This window comes from Elephantulus edwardii, unplaced genomic scaffold (genome assembly GCF_000299155.1).
Source record: "Elephantulus edwardii isolate Elephantulus edwardi_28Jun2011 unplaced genomic scaffold, EleEdw1.0 scaffold00131, whole genome shotgun sequence".
In the NCBI taxonomy this organism is placed as follows: Eukaryota; Metazoa; Chordata; class Mammalia; order Macroscelidea; family Macroscelididae; genus Elephantulus; species Elephantulus edwardii.
Window position 1 is genome coordinate 1,947,823 of NW_006399881.1, and position 8,588 is coordinate 1,956,410.

The following is an 8,588-nucleotide window of genomic DNA, read 5'->3' on the forward strand; positions in this document are numbered from 1 at the left end:
AAACACATGACCAAGTGGGATTCATAACAGGTATGTAAAGATAGTTTAACATAAGAAAAGCAATGAATGTAACTTATCACACCAACAAAGAAAGAATAAGAACGACATAATTCTATCAATTGATGCAGAAAATACCTTTCAAAAAAATCTAACGCACCTTCCTGATTTAAGCACTTATTTAAAAGTGGAATATATTTTTTTCAAAAAAAAAGTGGAATGTAGGAAAATTTTCTCAGAACAGTGAAAAGTATATATACAAAACCAACAACCAACTTTATTCTCAGTGGAGAAAGTCTAAAGTCATTCCATTTGCAAGCCAGGACCAAACAAGGATGCCCACTATAACCACTACTATTTAATATTTTCTTGGAAGTCCTTGCTAGGGCAGTAAAACAAGACAAGGAAAGAAGAGACATCCAAATTAGCAAGGAAGTGGTAAAACTGTCACTATATGAAGACACTATGATAATGTACCCACAAATCCCAAAGATTTAAAAAAAAAACAAAAACAAAAACCCCAAACTTGTTAGATCTACCAATTTAGTAGAGTGGCAGAATAAAAGCTCAATATATTAGAAAATCAGTGGGATTACTCTGAAACGAAACTAAGAAAGCAATACCATTGACAATAGCCAACCACAAGTTGAGATAGATGGGAATAAACTTGACTGGAGACACAAAAGAGCTCTATAAGGAAAAGTATAAAACATTACTGTGAGAAACAGTAAGAGACTTAATTAAATGGGAAAATATCCCTTGTCCATGGTTAAGAAAACTCAGTATAGTGAAAATTAGAATTTTACCACAAGTAATATATGTGTTTTACTTAATAGAGATACCAAACTCGTTTTTCAAAGACATAGAAAAGGCAATTGGACAGTTTTTTTGGAAAGAAACCCTGAAAAAGCAAAGCACTTCTGAAAAATAAAAATGATGTGGTAATCACAGCACTCTCCAATCTAAAAATCTACTACACACCTGTAGTAACCAAAACAGTATGACACTAGTATAATGATAGGCACTCAGACCAATGGAATAGAATTAAGAACTTAGAAATTAACCTCTCTACCTATAGTCAATTAGTATTTCAGAAGGAAACAAAACCAATCAAATGAGGAAATGACAACCTCTTCAATAAGTGCTGGAAAAATGGACTGCTACCTGCAGTAAGCTGAAACAGGAACCACATCTCACACTAAACACAAAATTCAAAGTAAGGTGGATCAGAGTAAAAAAAGCCCATATGTCCAACCACAATGGAATGGATTGAGAAATTAGGGTACATTCACACAATGGAATACTATGCAACACTCAAGAGCACTGATTTTATAAATTACTACCTAACTTGGGAGGGACTGGAGAGAATTATTCTAAGTGAACTAACTCAGTCCCATAAGGACAAATATTCTATCAGACCAATATTGTAGAATAAGTATGAGGATCCAAGGTGGGGGAAGATGGGAGCAGAGGAGTGAGGATGGGGGGGGCATTAATCATAGGAATGCATAATTTGGTGTATGGAGAGGGGTAAAGGCAATAAGAAAGATCCAGTGTGAAAAACAATGTATATGAACTTTGTAAATAAACCAGTATAAAATAAAAAGAAAATAAATCAAAACCGAAATAAAACAAAAGGTGGAATAGAGATCCAAGAGTAAAGTCTAAAACCATAAAGATGGTAAGAAAGAAAATAGACTAAACATAGAATCACTTGCCTATGGTTTAAATAGACTTGCAAATAAAGTCAGAAATACACAACCAAGAAAAATTAAGTTCTTCCGTGTATCAAAACCTTTTACCAATGGGGTGAAGAAGGAAAAAAAAAAAACTAAACCAACCCTACACACTGGGGATAAAATATGTAACAATGACATCACAGAAAAGGAGATCATAACAAAAGTTTACAGACTACTACAGGACTTCCACAAGAAAAAGGCAAGTAACTTAATCACAAAATGAACAAAAAACCATGGAAAGACTCTTCACAAAGAAAGATATTCAAATGGACAACACACACATGAATAAATGTTCAAAAATCACTGACAATTAGAGAGATGTAAATCACAATGAGATATCATCTCACCCCAGTGACAGTAACAAAGTTTAACAGGACACCAAGCAATACATGTTGGAAAGACAAAGGAGATATGGGAACTTTCAGGCACTGCTGGTGGAGTTGCTGAATGGTGCAGCCACTCTGGAAGGCAATTTAGCTTTTCCTCAAAAAATTTAACATAGGGATCCCATATGACCCAGCTATTCCACTTCTAGGAATATACTCTAAGGAAAATAGAACTGAGATACAAATTGAGATTTTACCTCTATGTTCTTAGCAGCAGTATTCACAATAGCTTAAAAAATGGAAACTGCTGAAATGCCCATCAACAAAAGAATGCGTTAGAAATTGGTGCTTTTACACAATGGAATACCATGTAGCACTAAGGAAAACACTTTGTAAAATACTATATAATATGAGAGAGTCTAGAGGGTATTTTGCTGAGTGAGCTAAATCAATCTCATAAAGACAAATACTGCATAAGATCATTATTGTAAAATTAGAAGGATAACTATTAAGATGTGTATAAAAATTCAAATGGGGAAGGGGAAGAAGCAAGGGAGTAGAAAATGGGGAGGAGGGAAATCACTAAGGTAGACTAGTTTGGTGGGTAAATGGGGGTATGTGTGAAGAAATGGGAAAGATTTGGTAATAGTTGGCATAGATCAATGGTAACTGATTTTGTAAACCACAATATACATAAATGATTATATGAAACACAATGTGAGTGAAGGAATGTGTGAAGCACACTATACATGAAGGAAATACAATGTATATGCATCTTGTATGTAAATCAATATAAATAAAAGCACTCACAAAAAAGAAAATCTTAAAAATAATTATAAACTTGGAAACCATGTGGGGCAGTTATATACTATCTCTCACATTTTTGTCATGTTGCTAGGAGATACTACTACTCTTTGAAAAGGGATATCATGCTTGGAAAGTTGGAGGGTCAGAGGAAGAGAGGGAGACCACCAAAAAGATGGATTGACATGATAATTCCAGTAATGGGGTCAACTGTATCAGAGATGGTGAGGATGGCACATGATACGACAAGATTCAGATCTGTTGTTCAGAGGGTCTCTATGAGTCATACTCAACAGCACCTAACAACAACAGAGTCGTCTTGAGTCAGTATTGATTCAGTGGCAATGTTCTTTTATATTTTTCCATTAAATGGAAAATGCTACTTCCAAAAAGCAGGCCCTTGCTGGAACTCCTGGTGCTTTTATGGTAAAAAAAAAAAATTAAAAATTCCTTGGTTGTATATGAAAAGCTGGTATGCTTTCAGCCAAGGAGTTTAGAAAAAGGCTTCTACTTTAGGGCAGTTTTTATCTAGAATGATTTACTTTTCTGCACAGTAAATAAGAATCTCAGGACCTGTGAATCAAAACCTTCCAGTTGAATGCATATTTATTATTATTGAAGTTTTCTTTGAACTCTCAGACAAAAGTTTCATAAATTAGTAGCAAGTATTTTGCAGTTGCTCGGCATATAGATTGAACAGGTATAGAGAAAATACAACCCTGACGCACTCCATTCCTAATTCCAAACCATGCAATGTTCCCCTGCTCTGTTCTCACAATCACCTCCTGATCCAGAGCACAATTGAGTGCTCTGCGATTCCCATTTTTCTCCATGTCAGCCACAACTTGTCATGATTCACATGATTAAATACCTTTGCATGGTCAATAAAGCACAAATAGACTATCTTCTTGTATTCCTTATTTTCAGCTAGGATCCATCTGACATCAGCAATGATACCCCTGGTGCCATGGCCTCTTGTAAATTCCACTTGATCTTCTGGCAATTCCCTATCAATGTAGTGTTCCAGTCATTTTAAATTATTTTTAGCAGTATTTTGTTTGCATTTGATTGATACCAGTGATTTTTTCTTTTTATTTGTCTCTTTTATTCAAAATCTATTTTCTTTTAGTTTGTTTGTTTGCTTTCCACTAGTTTATTTCCAAAACTTGAATACAAATTTGAACAAATTATTTCAATTTCCCTCACCCCCACAACCATCAAATTGTGCAACCCAATGATTAATCCCCCCTCTCCATGCACATCCACATCCCTCCGCTTCCAGTCTGTCCTACCTCTCCTGGATTCTTATACTCATTCTACAATAATGGTCTTATACAATATTTGTCCTTGTGGGACTGAGTTCACTCAGCATAGTGCTGTCCAGTCCCTCCCAAGTTAGGTAATAATTTACAAAATCCTTGCTTCTGCATGCACACATAGTATTCCACTGTGTGAATGTACCATAATTTCTCAATCCATTAGTTTGTGGTTGGATATTTGGGCTGTTTCCATGTTCTTGCAGTGGTAAATAATGCTGCTATGAACATTGGTGTACAAATCTCAGTTTGTGCCTCAGTTCTTATATTCTCAGGGTTTACTCCAAGTAGTGGAATAGCTGGGTCGTATGGAATTTCAATGTTCAGCTTTTTGAGGAAGCGCTAAATATCAGTGATATTGTTCAATAGTTTCCACATTCAGTTGAATCACCCTTTTGGGGAATGGGAACAAATATGAACTTCTTCCAATCCGTTGGCCAGAGGGCCATCCTTCACATTTCCTGGCATAGATTGATGAGTATATCCAAGGTTGCATCTGTTAACTGAAACAAGTCAATTGGTATCCCATTGATTCCTGGGGCCTTATTTTTTTCCAATGTATTCAATGGAGCTTCCACTTCCCCTTTCATTACCATTGGCTCCTGTTTATATGGTACGTCCTGAAATTTTTCAGTGTCAATCAATTCCTTCTTGTACAGTGACTCAGTGTATTCCCTCCATCTTCTTTTGATGTTTTCTGGTCACTCAATATATTGCCCATAGCATCTTTCAACATTGCGATATGAGGCTTAAAGTTGTTTTTCAGTTCTTTCAGCTCGAGAAATGCAGAGCGAGCTCTTCCCTTTTAATTCTCCAATTCCAGCTCCCTGCATATTCAATTAAAATGCTTTGTCTTTCTTAGCTGCCCTTTGAAATCACCTGGTCAGCTCTTTCACTTTGACATGTTTTCCTTTAGATTTGGCTTCTCATCACTCCAGTGCAATCTTTAGAGTCTCTTCTGACAGCCATTTCTATTTTCTTTTAATTTCATTACCTCTTGGTTTCTTCAAAGATGATATCCTCAATATCATCCTACAACCCATCTGGACTTCTATCATTTGTGTTCAGTGCCTAAAACTTATTCTTTTTTTTAAAATTTATTTATTTTTCATTTCAATGAACATCTACAGAGATTTTGGAATTCCATTCATTCATTGTTGCACCCCTCTCCCTGCCTCCCTCCCCCCCGTTTGCTCCTCTCCTTCAAAAGCAAAAGAAAAACTCCCTCATTGATACGCAATCCCCCCCACATCCCCCAACCCTAATTAAAATCCACTCTGCAACCTCCATTCCATACTCTTACGATAAACATAATGCCCTAAAATATTAAATATTCTCTCTCCCAAAGACTTCAATGCAGTAAACATATTTCATCCAGTTTTACTCAGTCTTACCCCCATTCCGATGTCAGCCTCATTCTAAAACAGTGGCACCATATAACATTTGTCCCTTTGTGACTGAGATACCTCACTCAGCATAATGTCCTCCAGGGTCACCCATTTTGAATAATATTGCATGAGTTCCTTGCTAAAACCTATTCTTAAGATGATATATGCTGAGAAAATTATCCAAGAAGCTGGACTCTATAAAGAGGAATGTGGTATCAGGATTGGAGGGAGACTCATCAATAACCTACATTATGCATATTACACAACCTTACTTGCTGAAAGTGAGAAGGATTTGAAGCACTTGTTGCAGAAGATAAAGGAATGCAGTCTTCGGTATGGATTGCATCTCAATATCAAGAGAAAAAAAATTTTACTACTGGACCAATAGGTAGTGTCACGATGGACAGAAAAGAGATTGAAATTGTCAACAGCTTTATCTTACATGAATCCACAATTAACACTCTTGGGACCAGAAGTCAGGAAATAAGGAGATGCATTGTTTTGGGCCCTCGGGCCAAGACATTTTGCATCAGCACCTGGCTTCAAATGGAAGACAAGAGGTATTAACACATGAGAAGGCAATCCCCGAGTGGAAGTTGTATATTACAGTTGTACTTAAAAACTTTAAATTGAAGTCATATTGGCTACATCATAAGAGACTCACAGCAGCACGATATGTTCAGAATCAGAAACACAGAAATTCTGATGGCTTGGGACTTAGGCCATCACATCAGGGGCTGGTCAATGGGAGACGGATATTGAATGCTGTAGGCAAAAGTAGGAAGGGATAAAGGTGGAGTAAGGAAGCGTGGGTGGGCAGCAACATTGAATCTATTGGTCATTGTTATAAATGGGCAATTGTCTTTCACCTGCTCTTTTCTGTGGAATGCTTGTCTGTGAGATACTATTATATATATTTAAAGATTAAGACAGACTAGGAAGAAAGATTGGCCATCCACTCCGAAAAAACAGGCCTTCGAAAACCCTATGTACAATAAAGCACACTTAGACTATTGCTTGGACTAGCAGACATGGCAATTGAGACTGAGATCTTAGAAAGGGAAATACAGAGAAGGAACAGCTATAAGCAGACACTAGTGACTGGAACGTGGAACATGAGAAGCCTGAATGTAGGAAAATTGGACATTGTTAAGAAAGAAATGGAACGCATAAATATTGACATACTAGGTATTGGCAAAATGAGATGGCTTGGCATGGGACATTTTGAATCAGACATGATTTACTGTGCCAGGATGAAAAGGTGAGGAAGAATGGGGTTGGTTTCATAATTTAAAAAAAGGCATTTCTAGATCCATCCTGAAATACAATGTGGTGAGCGACAGGATAATATCCATACACATACAAGGAAATCCAGTAAATACCACTATCATTCAAATATATGCACCAACAACTAGAGCCAAAGAGGAGGAAATAGAATATTTCTACCAACTTTTGCAATCAGAAGTTGATCAAACATGCAATCAAGATGCATTGATAATAATGGGCGACTGCAACACAAAACTTGGGAACAGGGAAGACAGATCAGTAACTGGAAAATACGGGCTTGGTGAGAGAAATGAGGCTGGAGATAGAATGATAGAGTTCTGCACATTCAATGAGTTATTCATTGCAAATACCTTCTATAAGAAACATAAATGCAGGCTATACACATGGATCTCACCTGATGGCATGCATAGGAGTCAAATTGATTACATTTGTGGAAAGATTCTCTGGAGAAGCTCAATATCAGCAGTGAAAACCAGACCGGGGGCTGATTGTGGGACAGACCACCAACTACTCATATGCAAGTTCAAGCTGAAGTTGAGAAAAATTAAATCAAGTCCACAGGAACCAAAATTTGATCTTATGTCTATCCCAATTGAATTTCAAAACCATCCCAGGAACAGGTTTGAGGCCTTGAGCACCAATGAGTATAGGCCAAAGGAGCTCTGGGAGGATATCAATAAAATCGTCCATGAAGAATGCAAAAGATCATGACAAAGGCTGAAAAAGAAGAAAAGACCAAGATGGATGTCAGATGAGACTATGAGTATTGCATTAGAGCACTGAGAAGCCAAAGCTAAAGGAAGAAACCAAGAAATCAAAGAGCTAAATGGAAAATTTCAAAAGGAAGCCTGGGATGACAAAGCAAGATACTATAATGAAATGTGCAGAGAGCTGGAGTCAGAAAATCAAAAGGGCCAAGCTCGCTCAGCTTTTCTTAAGCTGAAGGAGCTGAAAAGCAAATTCAAGCCACGGGTGGCAATTCTTAAGGATAATTTGGACAGAATGTTAAATGATCCAGGAAGGATAAAGAGAAGATGGAAGGAATACACAGAGTCACTGTATCAGAAGGAATTGGCTGACAGAGAAGAATTTCATGAAATGACATATGACCAAGAGCTTATGGTGATGAAGGAGGAAGTTCAAATTGCTCTGAAGGAATTGGCAAAAAGAACAAGGCTCCAGGAGTTGACAGCATACCAATTGACATATTTCAACAGACACTGCCCTGGATGTGCTCACTTAGTTGTGCCAAGAAATCTGTATAATAGCCAGCTGGCCCACTGACTGGAAAAGATCGATATTTGTTCCCATTCCAAAGAAAGGTGACCCAACAGAGTGCGGAAATTATCGAACAATATCATTAATGTCACATGTAAGCAAGATTCTGCTGAAAATGATCCAAAAACGTTTGGAACAATATGTCAACAGAGAACTGCCAGATGTGCAGGCTGGATTTAGAGGAGTTCGTGGTACCAGGGATATTACAGCTAATGTTAGATGGATCTTGGCAGAAAGCAAAGAATAGCAGAAGAATGTCTACCTGTGCTTCATTGACTATGCAAAGGCTTTTGACTGTGTGGATCACAACAAACTGTGGCTGACTCTGAAGAATGGGAATCCCAGAACATTTGATTGTGCTAATGCAAAACCTATACTTGGACCAAGAGGCAGTTGTCAGAACAGAGCAAGGAGACACTACATGGTTCAAAATCAAGAAGGGGCTCCATCAGG